The sequence below is a fragment of the Saimiri boliviensis genome, chromosome 7 (assembly GCF_048565385.1).
Source record: "Saimiri boliviensis isolate mSaiBol1 chromosome 7, mSaiBol1.pri, whole genome shotgun sequence".
NCBI lineage: Eukaryota > Metazoa > Chordata > Mammalia > Primates > Cebidae > Saimiri > Saimiri boliviensis.
In genome coordinates this window covers 97,048,584-97,064,300 of record NC_133455.1, presented here as the reverse complement: position 1 = coordinate 97,064,300, position 15,717 = coordinate 97,048,584, and positions in this window count along the sequence as shown.

The following is a 15,717-nucleotide window of genomic DNA, read 5'->3' as shown; positions in this document are numbered from 1 at the left end:
AAATAAGGATGTAAAATGGCATTCCCAATAAGAAAAAAAAATGTAATAAATTTATATTGTAAAATAGTAAGGCATACTCAAGCATTGAGAGGCGTTGATTGTGATTAAATCATAAGCATTAAGAGGATGAAAAATAATGAGAAACTGCAGGGGCCTTCTCATTAATCCTCAAGTAAATGAAGACAACTCCAGATGTAGGGCCTTTGCATTTTCTTTTTTCTCTCCCGAAAGGTTCTTCTGTTTTTTGCATGAAAACATTGTTCAGATTTTTATTAATATGTTACTTTAAAAGAGAGCCCATTCCCAACCATCTCATTTAAAACTCACTTTCACCCAACCCATCCCAGATCTCTACATCCTCTTTCCTACTTCCTATTTCTCAATGGCATTTTCCATTGAGAATATTCTGTGTTCAGAGGGTTTATTGCCAGTCCTGTAGAATATAGTTACCCTACCTCTTCTTTAGAACTCAAGCTTCATAAAATAAATAGTCCATGGGGCATGATAGGTACTCAATAAATATTTGTTGCCTATTAAAAAAAAAAGAGAGAGAGAGAGAATTAGGAACACAAACAAAACAGAACACCCTTAATGCCATTCTTGTTGCTTGACTATATCTTCACACCTATTTTTCTCTCAACCTGGAATTAATTCCTCTGTTTTCCCCATCTAGACTGTTTTCAACCAGGTAAATTCCTGTTTGCCCTCCAAAATGTTGTCACCTGTCATTTCTTTTGTGAAACCTTCTCTACCCTTCTTCCCACCCTCATGCCCAGATATAACCACTTCCTCTTCAGTACTTCTATACTTGACACATAAATTTGTCATGATACTCTAACATTTTGTTATAGCCATTTATTGGTATATTTCTGTTCATTACAAATAAAAGCTCTTTAAATGAAAAGGCTGTATTTTGTTTACTGGGTATCCTGGACAGAACTGAAAAAAAAAAGTTGCTTCTCTCTACTTTAGATTATATATCATTTGAGATGCCTTCAGAAAAAGTGTCATATGAATTAGATACATGTAAACAAATAAAAATCAACTGGATAAGAGGATAAGAAATGCACACATGCAGTTTTATGGTGACAATTTGTTTTTAGTTTCCTTATTGTTATGTAAAATAGAAAGCACAGATTTTTGAGGAGCACATTACCAGTTTCTCACTATAGAAGGAGTAGCTATGTCACTTTTTATCTTCATGATGGTTAACCTGATGTTTTCATAGCTTTAATTATGAAAATATAGGAAGCCACAAGTTAAAGCACTAAAAATTCTAAATCCACCTAGACAAATAGAAAATATGTAGACTTCAAACTTTAGGACTCTGAAATCCAGATTGTTGTTTCTGGAATTCAGAAAATGAGATCAGAAACGCCATTATCTTGTTCTGTTGCCATTCCTTTGAGTCTTCAGTAATATTATAAGAAACAAATTCACAAATATCTTAACACACAAGGAAAGCAAAAAGTGCAGCTTGAGAAGAAAGTGTTGCCTACTTCCAGTAAATCTAAGCATTTAGCCCCCACCCAATTTTCAAATAAGAAGCTCTGCTTAAAAGAAAACTTACTTACACTTTAGGTAGACATAATCATTCCCTTTCTCAAGAAGCTGTACCATTTGGCATTGTGATAAAATTGGTGCAAAGCCTAGACTTGCCTCCAACTGATGGTCCAACTCAAGGGAGTTAACTAATTAGATATACACATGTATACTTATCACATATATTGCTGGAAGCTCTGTATCGCACCTTTCCAGTAGACCTGAATGTCTGAATTTTTCTTATATTGTTGTTGCTCTTTACAATGTTATAATTCTACATTAAGTATGTAGTTCTTAGACCATCCAAAATTCTATCACTGGCCAGGAAATTTCTAGTATGAACACAAAGAAAAATGATGTAAGTCAGGTTAGTTAAAAAAAGAAAAATACACTATAATAATTTATTTAAACTGTAGGCTTGAAAATGATATGAGATGCGAACGTTTTTCATGTGTGCCACAATTGTTTGGAAAAGCTATTTAGAAGAGCATAGAAGAATCAACAGGAGATGCAGGCTTGTTGTCACCAGGTTTATTCCACCCTGAGATGCTCTCTCACTTTGAAAGTCCTCTGTCATCTAAGTCCTCCCTTATTTAAAACTCTCAAATGGCCAACCCTACATTACAGTGTTAATGTCCGATTCTTTTTTATTAGGTATGATCTGACTCTTCCCCACTTCTCTGACATCATCTCAATCCATTCAGCACTTTGCGTACTATGTTGCAGCCACCCTGGGCTTCTTTCTGTTCCTTAAATGTGCCAAAGTCAGTTGCTGTTCCTTTTTTTGAAAAACAGTCTTCTCCTGGTTCTTCATACGACCGGCTATGATTTTTGAAGTCTACTGTTAAACGGCACCTCTCATAAATGACTTCTTAGACAACACCACTAAGCAGAGGCGCACAGCCTGCTGAATGCTGAGACCCCGGCCACCATTGTTCAGCCACCAATTGACTCCCTGCTGACCCTAACAACACTGTAAAACTAAACCATGAGTTTTGACCTGATGCAACAAAAGAAAATGAAAACTTCCTACCAGTCCCCTTTTGTGCTCTTCTGTATCCATCCTCTCTACTTTTGAGACAACATTAAAGCAAATCAGCAACAATTTCTGCAATATTAAATGCCAATTTGTTTACTTTTCCAATGTCCAGTCGCTCAGATTTAAAATCAATAAGTCATCCTCCATTCCTCCCTTGCCCTCACTCACCTAATTCATTCATCATTCATATTAATCCTCTTCTAGATTATATTCTAATGTATCACTGGTGCTGTCACTCTGATCAAAGTTACCATTATCTTTTTGGAAGCCTAATGCAATAGTTTGCTAATTGATTGTTCTCCTTTCACTCCTGTCTCCCAGCTACTTGCTTTACTCAAACAACCAGAGTGATAATGTAAAAGCACAAATGAGATTATATCACTCCCTGCTTTTAAACCCTTTAGTAGCCTTTAATTTCAGCTTGAATGTCCAACTCTTTTTCATTACATATGATTTGGTGCCTCCTCACCTCTATGACTTCATCTCAAACCATTCAATACTTTGCTTACTGTTTTCCAGTCATATTGGCCTTATTTCTGTTTTTCAAATGTTTTTCAAACTTAGTTGCTGTCCCTTTTCATAAAAGAGCTTTTCCTGGTTCTTCATGATTGGCTATTTAAGATTTTTCAAGTTTAGTCTTAAATGTCATCTCTTAAAGAAGACTTTTGAGACAACATTACTAACGTATCTTCACTATCACTTCACACTGTTGTTTTCCTTTTATAACACTTTCTTGTAGAATATAAAATTTGGTACTTATTTGTTTATTTGTATATCTCTTTTCTCTCTCTTCACAAGTATATGCTCCATGAAACAGAAACTTAAGTGCTCAGCAGATTTTTTTTTTTTTTTTTTTTTTGAGAGGGATTCTCACTCTGTCACCCAGGCTGGAGTGCAGTGGCACAATCTCTGCTCACTGCAACTTCTGACTACCAGGTTCAAGCAATTCTCCTGCCTCAGCCTCCCTAGTAGGTGAGATTACAGGCAAGCACCACCATGCTTGGCTAATTTTTGTATTTTTAGTAGAGACAGAGTTTTGTCATGTTGACCAGGCTGGTCTTGAACTCCTGACCTAGGATGATTCATGCATCTCGGCCTCCCAAAGTACTGGTATTACAGACGTGAGCCACTGCCCACCTGGCCTCAACAGATATTTTAGAATACATAAATAATTATAATTTTTTTTTCTTAAGAAAAAAAAAATCCATGGCAGGCAGTAATAAAAGAACAATTTTGGTGAGCACTCACATAGTCACAAACTGACAACACCCCACTGGATGAACTGTCCTATGGAGTGGTTCAGTTAGAGCCAGGGTAGGCTGCTTGGTTTTGCTCCATAGACAGTTGGTAGGCTCAAAGGGTAGCACTCCAGTGATGCAGACAGTCCATTTAAGCAAAGCTTTCTGATGTTTTACATCAAATAACCTGGTGGTTTATTCACTAATGGTAGTAATTTATTAATTCCCTTTACATAATAGAAATACCCTAATAATTCTGCTTATGTACCCAAACTTTCTTCCACCCACCCCTCAACACACATAATTTCCCTAAACTTGGAGTAGGTAAAATTTTTATACCAATGGGAAGAGAAGAAGAGTTATAAAGCTACTCAAGCCATAAACTGACCAGATTACAGAGTAAGTCATAAGGTTGAGTCTGGAGATATTTGCTTTAATTTATTACTACTAATTACTTATGAAAAACATTTCTAGAAACAACTTATTCAGAGAAGGTGGTTTCTCTAAGAGATTAAACTATAGTTTTGTTACAGAGAAATTGATTATTTATTTATTTATTTATTTATGAAAGACAAGATCTCACTCTCTCACCCAGGGTAGAGTTCAGTGGTGCAATCATACCTCACTGCATCCTTGAACTCCTGGGCTCATAGAATCCTTCCACCTCAGCCTCCCAAGTAGCTGGGACTACAGGTGTGTGCCACCATGCCTAGCCTTAATGACCATTTTCAGAAGACTAAGGGGCATGTCTAACTATGCAACTGTCGATATGGAGCTCATGTGATGTATTTCCAAATGTAGCCTCCATTTCTAAAACCTTATTTAAAACTATATTTATGGAGGGTAGGGATATCTGCCTGAATCTGAATATCTTTATATACTATCTCAAAAATCATCAGAGAACAAGGAAGGCAAATAAAATCACATATGAGCCAAGTATTCAGCATTATTAAAGTACAGGGAATACTAAGATTCAGATTAAGTGTAAATAAATAAACACCCAATTTCTGACAGTTTCCACCTGTAGGTATGAATGATAGGAGAGGGGAGGTTTAAGAAAGTCCATGGAAAGAGGAACAGAGTAAATACATGTTTTAAGGAAAAAGTATCCCTAAAGGGGAAAAGAGGGTTGAGCAGCTAATGACAAAGTATTGGCCTGATACTTGGTGATTCACATTACTACAGGAAAGGTACTTGAAAGTGAGAACTGGACTGACTGCCTGAGAGAAAAACTACTTCTGGGGAAGAGAGATAAATAGAGAAGGGTAATGCCTCTTGGGAAAAGATGATAATAGAGGGAAACAAAACTACAAGGGGGAGGGAATTAACAATCTTGCAGAAACAAAAGGAGAAAAAATAAACCATCACCAAAATAAACAAAAGAATCCATTAACAAAACTATGTTTCCATAAACTAAGAGGTAGCTTTCAAACAAAGAATCTTGTCCATTAGATGCTCGCAAACAGAAAGAAATCAAACAAATTTTATATATGGTATTGAAGGAAGCAAACAGAAGGTATGAATCAAGATTTCACTTTAGAAAATTTATCCTCAAAAATCAAGCAAGCCACAAGCATAATAAATCTATAACACAACATTTAAATCTTAGCTTAGAATCCTCAAACAGCAATATGAAGGTATTTTTTAGAAAATACAACAATTCCAAATACAAAAGCTAAGAATACAAATGGCCACCCCAAAAAGCACCATCAACAAAATTCCCACAGAAAGAACGTAACAAGAGTTTAGTGAATTCAAAAAATAAAAATAAAAAAATAAAGAATATATATTATATTAGAAAAGAAGAATAAATTATCAAATGTTCAAGGGGTAATAGATTTAAATGGAAATTTAATAAGAAGTATTGAGAAAAGAGAGAAAGAAAAGCAATCATAAAAATACAATGAAATAAAAAAGTAAACATGTTTAGAGAGATAGTAGATGATATAAAAGACAAAGAAGACCTAATACACATATAATTAGAGTCCCAGAACAAGGAAAGCAATACAATCAAACAGAAATAATATTTAAAACTGTAGTCTAACAAAACTTTTGAAAGAAAACTTTTATACACCTGGGAAAACTGACCCAGAACAATAATTCTGAGATATCCTAGTAAAATGATTTGTTTTTTGAGACAAAAACAAAATTATCAGCATCTGCACATAAAACATGAAATTATATGGATTAAAAAAGTAGGCTGGTGCCAGACTTTTCATAAGCAACATAAAAAGCAAGGTCACATTTATAATTAAAAAGCACATTTTTAAAAAACTTAGAGAAAGTGTGAGCACAATATTTTATATGCAGCCAAGTCATCCTTCAAATAACAAGCCTATAAAATAAATAGCTTTGAATTAAATGAAGCTCGAGGTGTACTATGTCCATGAGCTCTTCATGAATAGTTTATTACAAGATAAACTTCATCAAAACAAAAGATGCCTGGGGAATCTTATATAAAAAGACCAAAGATGAGCATTTAATGTGTATAATTGTAGAACTAACACTAATTCTAAGGAGATAAATGAATGAAAGAACAGTGTGTTAGCATTAAATATACTGACAAAGTAGAAAGAACACAATTAATAAATGGAAGGAGAAAAGAAAGAGAAAGGAGAAAGTAGAATAAGAGCACTGACTTTAAAGGTGACAGGTGGGAGTCAAGGAATACCATGTACATTTCACAAACTGCAGAGTAAAACATTAAGAAAGAAATAAAGTTATTAAAGGCACTTTAAAGGTGTATGTAAATAGGTAATAGATAATATAAAATGCAAGTTTTTCTAAATACATAAATATATTTTCAAATAAAGGAAAGAAAATTCAGTAAATATAGAAAGACATATAGTAAATATAGGCACAATAATTATAACCTAATATGACAGAAATCAACATAATTATCACAACATTGAATATGAATAGGTTTTATTCATCTACTAAAAGCAAGCTCTTTTTGAATTGGCCCATAAAGCAACCCAAGTCTCTGCTGTGCACCAGAGACACACATGAAACATAATAATTCAAAAATGCTAGAGATAAAGGTATCAGAAAAGATATATCAGGCAAATGGGAACAATAAGGAAGCAGAAATTGTGTTTCTGATATTAAAGTAAAATTCAGGGCCAAAAGTATTAAATGAGAAAAAAAGGGCACTTTAAAGTATTAAAAGCCAGAATTTACAACGAATATATGAAAGTTAAGAATATCTAAGCACTAAATAATACTATAACCACTTAAAACAAATGACAGGAGATATAAAATAGAAACACTATCTATATTTGATTTTAATATATTACTCTCAATATAAGACAGGTTAAAAAAAGGACCAGAGAAAATGTAAATGACATAATCAACAATATAGATCTTATGGAGGTATTACATCAAACATGACATTACATAGTGATATGGAGAATATAGTTTCTTCTCAAGAACACATGGACTAGTAACAAAAAGAAATCATATGGTAGATCACAAAAAAAGAAGTCTGCAACTTTCCTAAGTTGAAACAATGACAACACACTCTAATCACAGCGTAAAGACTAGAAATTAAAATAAACATGGCTTTTTCACACACACACACACACACACACACACACTGTCTACTGAGTAACGCTTGGATAGAAGAGGAAACACAAACAGAAATCACAAAATTTTCTGGAAAAAGAGTAATTTTAAAAATGCTATCTATTACAATCTGCGGGATAAATTTAAAGCAAAAATTAGAGAATTCAGAGCCTTAAACATCAGTATCAGGCGTCAGAAAACTACTGTTCACAGTAGTGGCCAAATCTAACTCACTGTTTCATATGGCCTACAAAGAGTTACGCTTACTCATTTTAGCATATTCTGTTACTGTTTTTGCACAACTGCAGAGTTGAGTAGTTGTGAGAGACTATATGATCCACAAAACAAAATACATATTATTTATAGGCCCTTTACAAAAATAGTGTGCCAAATCTTGCTCCATATGCATCAATAGATAGATGAATTGTAAATAAATTCCCTATTCAAAAAGTTTTTAAAAAGAAAGCCAAAATAAGCACAATGAAGAAAATAATGGAGATAAAAACAGACATTAATGAGGTAGTGAACAGAAAACCATCTTTCAAATAAAAATCTTGATTCTTGAAAAAAGTCAACAAAATAGAATAAACACTAGCTAATTGGCTAAAAATAAAAGGAAACAAAATAGCATGGGAGAAATAACTATTGCTATATAAGGAAAATCTGTTAATATATAGAAATCATATGTATTATATATTTTATAAAATATATAAATGCATATAAAATATATTTTGTATACATGAGTAACATAGATATTAACATATATATGATACACATATCTATATGATATATGTATTATAAAATAACTTTGTAGATATATATTAAAAACTGAAAATATAGCAGATAACTTCTTATGATAATACAGTTTATCAAAATTATCTCTGGTAGAAAATACATTAATTTCCACAAAAGATAAAAGATCCCTCACACCCATTAGAATGACTACTATTAAATAAAAAATAGAAAATAAAAATGAATTTTGTTGAGAAAGATGTGGAGAAATTCAAATCCATGTGCACTGTTGGTGGAATGTAGAATGGCATAGGCACTGGGGAAAAACTATATTGATTTCTCAAAGATTAAAAATAGACCCACTGTATGATCCAGCAGTTCCACTATTAGGTATATATCTAAGAGGATTGAAACCAGGGTCTCAAAAGATACTTATTACCTATGTCCATAACTATTGTCCTAATATATTTGGGCTGCTGTAACAAAATCATAAAGTAGGTAGGTTGTAGGCAACAGAAATTTGCTTCTCACAATTCTGAAACTCAAGAGAGCCAATGTTGTAATTTCCATTTCAAGTCAGTACACTTGAGATCCAAGAAAACCCAAGCTTAAGTTTGAGACCAATGTCCCAGCTCCAAAATATTCAGGCAGAAATTTCTGCTCACTCATGGAAGTTTCAACCATTTTGTTCTAAGCAGACCATCAAACGATTGGATAAAGACTACCATATTATCCATATTATCATTCTACTGATTTGAATATTAATCTCATTCAAAATTACCCTTTCAGACACACCCAGAAAACATGTTTGACTAAATACCTGGTCATTCTCTGACCCAATCAAGTTAATGCATAAAATTAACCATCACATTCAGCAAAGGAAGTGTCAGTTATGGAACTACAAGCCTCCACTCTGTAAAATTTTTAGTTAAATAATGGTTTGGAAGAGGTGGAGGGGAGGAATATGGGAGATTTGAGAGAAAACATGAGAGTTAAATCTCCACTTTCAGCTCTTTAGATGTTTAGAAAATAATTCATAGATGACAGATGATTTGTAAATGTGCAATTTACAGTTTTGAGAATACCAGAAAACATCAAAAGAGTTGCAAATGGTTGCCTCAGGAAAACAGATATTGTGAGTAGGAAAAAGTAGGGCAAAGGGACAACTACTTATAATTTGTCATAGTAATAACTTTTTAAAAATTGTACACCCTCCTAAGCAATTGTTTCCGGTGGACTATTTGAGGGGTTAGTTTACAGATTATATTAACTGGAATTCACATGATAGTACCTCACCCTGATACTTAGCTTTCACTGACTAATATATTTGAGAAATTCAGTTCTTCATTTATTTGCCAGAGCCAAAGAATATAATTTTAGAAATGTAAGTCTCATAAAGAATGTATTTATGTATTCTTCCAAGAAAAATTAATACAAACATGGACATCTGGTGGTTGAAAAATGGAATACTATAAATAGAGAAAAAGATAATCAAGATTAAAATAGATATTTTCAACCAGGAAAGAGAAGTAGAGGGATCAGCACATCATCTTGGAAGCAGAATATTATAAGCTCTAGAAATTTTAAGACCAAATTAAAATTACAATTTGAAAGACATCTTTGATTTTATAACTGTTTTTGTTTTTAATTATAATATTTAATTTAGTTTGAAAAATCAGCTAAGCATTTTTAAGTTTTTCAAAATTGTATGTGGATAATATATTTTTTTCTTTTCTGAACAACAACAAAAAAACTGTTTAAAAAAAAAAAAAGCCTGATAGTGAGCAACCAAATATATCTGAATCAGAAGCATCAAATAATAGCCACAAAATAGTGCGAGTCCATAGTTTCAAATATTGGCAATTAATAAAAAGTGTTGAAAGACAATTTTCAATGTCAAGGCTACCCCTAAGGAATACAAACAGGATATATATCATCCAAATACTTAAGAAAGACTTCCAGGAAAAGAAAACAGAAAAAAATAAATTTGCAGTCCATCCAATATCCTTCTTTTTTCACCTTGTCTTCTGTTGGAACTACTTTGAAGCATTATTGTTAAATAGCTAAGCCAAAACGTAATCGTTAAATAGTTAAGCCATAATGAAATATAGCAGAAACCAGGCAACTTGGAATAAAAGAACAATGAGTTCTCAGATTCAGCTAGTCTTTTTGGAGTAGTCTCTGTGTGCCAGATTTCTTTAGAAAAGGCAGGATTTCATCACAAATCTTCAGGACGGGTTATCCTTATCCTCATTTTTACAAATGGGAAACTGAAACTCAGAGAAAACAAATAGCTTGCCCAAGGTCATAAATCTGAGTGTCAGGGTTGTGGTTTAAGTCCAGGAATGTGGACTGTAATTCAACTATTCTCTCAATAACTTCTCACTACAACTTGCTGAACTTCAGCAGTGCTCAAGCTGGACAAGTCAACACTGCTTTTTCTTTCCTCCTTTGTTGTGCTGACTTTCCTGTTCTCATTGTTTATGCAAAGAATCAAATCAACAAAACTACATGTGCATTGTGCCTAAGTAAACAGGATGTGCTTACTTACAAGATAGAGTAGAACACATTTGCATTCTATCATGCCTCCAGCAGTCAATCTTAACAAAAGTGAAAAGAGGGCAACTCTAGCTGCTTGTAAATTTCCCTTACATTCTAGGAGCTGTGCCAAGTGAAATCTTGCAGCTTAACCTAGCAAAAAGAAAAAGTAAAACAAAGCACCAACACCAAAACAAAAACAGAAGAAATGTTTGCATTTAATCTAGTAAACAAGCACACACAAACTATTCTATTATTTATCACTAATCCCAATAGTAGCCAAGAAATTTCCCATTTTATACTAAAAACTCTAGTTATATGTGCATTTTTCAATGTTTCTGAAATTATGAGAATACAACACAAATATCCACTTCCCTTTGAAGAAGGGAAACCAACTGTCAAATTGTCAGTATTTGAGTTTTTCCAGAGCAGGTGTCCCCACACGTTTTACACAGGGGGCCAGTTCACTGTCCCTCAGACCGTTGGAGGGCCGCCACATACTGTGCTCCTCTCACTGACCACCAATGAAAGAGGTGTCCCTTCCTGAAGTGCGCCGGGGGGCCGGATAAATGGCCTCAGGGGGCCGCATTCGGCCCGCGGGACCGTAGTTTGGTTACGCCTGCTCCAGAGAGATTCCTATTTTCTGCATAGTATTAGTGATGATGGGATAGAGAAACAATGCTGCGTGTTAGGTTCACCCGTCATTTCTGCAGCTGATCCAACTATCAATCCTAAATAGAAGGTCAGGACATTTGGACAAAATAGGCACTTGAAGAGCTGAGGTATAGCTTTTCTGTTGAGAACATCAATGCTCAACTATATTGAGGAATTTAGACCACAACTTATATACTATATACTTACTTTATTAGAGAATCCAGAATCCAGGATTTTTTTAAAGTAAAAAGTGGAAGGAAAAAATAAAAGGAAATGTTTCCAAGCAGAAGTCAAAACCTTTTGCATATATATAACTGAAATCAAGGCATGTTGCACATGCTGGAAAAAAAATAAACTGGTTGTTTTATTTGGAAATAACTTGTCTTTACATAATTTCAATGTAAACTTGCTTGGCCTGCCAAATTAAAAAAATTAATTACTTTGCTTTTATTAAAAGAGATGCAAAGAGACTTTCATTTTGCATTCATGTCTTCTGTGGATTTGTTTTTAAGTAAAAGGGAAGATTATCCTAAAGAACAATATATAAAAATATTGCAATTAGGACATTAGGTGAACAATTTTAGAAAATTTAAATATATTTGGAAAATCCCTAAGAATCCACTGGCACTGCAAGTCTCAAACTGTTACAGAGTAAATGAATGCTCCCTTTAACAACTTTCAAAACATGATCATTTGATTTCTAGTTGAAGTTTTCTAATGACAAGGAACAACGACAAGGGATTTTTTGGCCTAAGATTTCTCCCCTTGCCGTTTTGATGAACAAAAATTCTTTACATTGAGTCAAATGTCTCTTTCTAATTTTCACTTATTGATTCTAGATTTGTCTTCTTGACTAATACAAAATTAATCTAATTACTGACCTATTTACCATTGCTCTATATATTTGAATACAACTAGCATTTCTCTTGAATACATTGTGTATTACAGTCTAAACACACATAAGTCCTTCAGTGCTTCCTTATGTTACATGGTTTTCATTTTCTTCCCCATATCACCTAAATTCCATTGGAGGTGCCAGTGTTTGCAGATGCCTCTATTTAAATATGACCTCAAATACTAAACATAAAATTCCAGATGTGTCATGACCACTGAAGATTAAAATTCCTTTGCCTTTCTCAGGTCTATGCAGTATCTTTAATATTCATGTTGAATTTTTATTATTCTCTAGTCAACTAAAACTTCCTGGCTTCTTCTTTTTTTTTTTTTTTTTTTTTTAACCCACATAGACATCTATGTCAGGTTCTTCCCACAGTATAATTTATTTTTTAATTAAAAATCATTATTTCTCTGGTATCTTGATTCTATTTTTCATTATACTACTTTTCTCCTCCAGTTTTGTTTGATTAATTGATTTGACAAGATAGCTTGTGTCACTATGTTATTGATATAGTGTTAAATAGAAGATTCCTTAAGGTATATCTTAATAGAATATATTTGGAAACAATAGTTCATCTGTTTTTAAAATATTCTTTTCTGTATTATCATCTAATGTACATTGCTCTGGGGATATTCTTCAGCAAGATTTTGAGACATTTTGTTAAAATTTCAATGAAAGTGATTCATAGTAATTATATATAATTCTCCTGACTTAGCAGTCTATTTAGCTCAACTCCCTAAAAAGAGTATAATTTCGGTTAATTTACATTTAGTGGATCCATTTTCTAAATAAATAACACTTTTTATTGCAAATTCTCACAGACCAATTGTTCCAAATTTCCTCTTCTTTTACTGGATGACTTAATCCAGCCTAATTCCATTATTAGCAGAAGGCAGTCCACGTGAGTGAGTATGAGTATGTGTGTGTATGTAAAAGACAAATTTGTTTCAATCAGTCCACACAATTTTGAACAACGTGTCTCAATCCTGAAAGCTTGAGTGTATCTCTAGGTTTAAGAAATAGTTCAGAATCAATGATATAATTGTCTCCACATTCCTGTGGGTGAAAATATAAAAATACATGAAAAAGGCCAGGCACTGTGGCTCACACCTGTAATCCCAGCACTTTGGGAGGTGGGTGGATTACAAGATCAGGAGTTCCAGACCAGCCTGGCCAACATGGAAATACTGTCTCTACCAAAAATACAAAAATTAGCTGGGTGTGGTGGTGAGGGCCTGTAATCCCAGCTACTCAGGAGGCTGAGGCAGGAGAATCGCTTGAACCTGGGAGGTAAAGGTTGCAGTGAGCCAAGATCACACCACTGCACTCCAGCCTGTAACACAGCAAGACTCTGTTTAAAAAAAAAAAATACACGAAAAAGAGGTTTTTAAGGTTCTTGGACTGACAAAAATATGTGCCGAATAGCTCTGCAGAGCAAGTTACACCAAGTTTTAATGTCATGCAGACAATTGAAAGAATCATTGCATAGTTAATTTAACAACTTACACAGACATTTATATGAAATTTTTAGTTTTCAAAGTAAAGTTTTACTTTTACATAATAATATATAATTTAAACAATAATAAAGATGTTCTCAGACCAGGACATTGACACCTATCGACAGTATCCACGCCTACATTTTGTTTAGAATTTAAACAAAAAGAAATTTGGTGGCGGTGGTGGGGAAGGGGGCTTTTGTTTTATTCCTCCTGGAAAGTATCAGTTTGGCTATGATAGATTAGGTTAGATTGCTTAGAAAAAGTGCTTCAAAAGCTACTAAGTCATAATTGATTAACATTCAATTCAAAATTCAGCTCAGCTATACCAGTAGCCTACCATGCAGCAGGAGCAGCATCCTGGCACTAAAAGAGTACCTCCGGAAGACACCCCCTCCACACAGAGAGAAGTCAGGGTAGAGGACAAGGACATGGGCTGGGCCTGGAGATCCAGAACAGCAGTCAGAAGATTGGTTGAGTGTTGCACTCAGCCGCAGGGATGGTGCTCTCTCTTCTAGCCATCATCTTGCTCTGTACCAGGACCCTTTTCAGTGGGCTTTGCAGGAGGAAACAGGAAGGAGAGCCACTGCAGTACCCACAGATTTGGGAATCCATCACATAACCCTGGCTCCAGACTCAGAAGACTAAGCCATACTCAGCAAAGCAGGGCTTTTTGTCTCCATTGATCCCTGCTGTGTCCCCGTGTCCTGGAATCTTTGTGTTTAGCACAGCGGATATGTTTGAGAAATGTTTGTTGGATGTATCCGTTGGGATATCTTTATGCTGAGCTAATGAAAAACTTAACTGTACATTTATAATCTCCCTTATTTCTTCCTACTCTAATTTTCTTTTAAAATACAAATAATAATAATAGTGGCTAACATTTGTTGAGTGTCATATGCCGAATACCATTCTGAATGCTTCACATGAATTAACTCATTTTCTTAAAGCAAATTAAATAAGCTTTCTTAGCTCTTCTCCCATTGCATATTTTATAATCTGAACTTCACTCTCCGATGTTGCTACTCTGACTACAAAATGTCCTCCACTCCAAAGCTCTTCAATTAATCCAACTTCACTTCGAGACCCTAAACCAGCCTCCCCATGTCCTGGCAGACCAGATAGATAGCTGTGGCAATTGTCTTTCTTTATTGTGTCAATATTGAGTGAACCACATAAAAATTTAGTATAAGATAAAAAAGAATGCCAACCTTACAAAACAGGTTCTATTTGTAAGTGTGTTGTTTATACATTTCAGATTTTGACAATATGAAATGGTCTTCAAAAAGAATCACACTTCACAGGGTAAGTTCCCAACTTAATGATTTATGCCAGTCAAACCTAGTCTCTGCCTTCTAATTAGTCATTCTCTGGCACTTCCATATGTCTTTGCACATGTTGTTTCTCTCTGAATGAGATGACCTCTTGGCAAACACACTTCTTGACAAATTCTTATTCATCTATAAAAATCCAGCTTAGCTGTTGCCTCTGTAGGATGCCTTCCTTGATTAACTAACATCTCCCTTCCAGGTGTTACTTCTGCTCCTTGTGTATCCTCCTACACTGCCCTTAACCTGCTGTACTGCTAATTGTACTGTAAGCTAGAGTCCTTGACAGTTTCTCCAGACTTTAGCATGGTAATATGTGTTTGGTGCTCATTAAAGGTTTAATAGATAAATGAGGGAATTAATAAAGAAGATTCATCGCCAGATAATAATGAATTTCTATTTTACTCTCGTTAGAATGAATGCATATTTTCCCAAATACTGTATAATGAAAAACCTCCTTCAGCCCAACATTGTTTTTTCCACAAGAATTCTCTCCAGGCAGCTTTCAATTCCATCTTCCCGGCACTCTCTTAACTCTCCAAAGGCTAGATCAGTTAACACGTACACAATGAAAAATGGTTGGAAAGAAGAGAAGTAATAGCAAATAGGTTTCCTTTGTGGATGCCTTCGTTATCCCCAGCCACAGCTCAGACACAGCCGGTTCTATGCTTCTGTGGTAATCCTACTC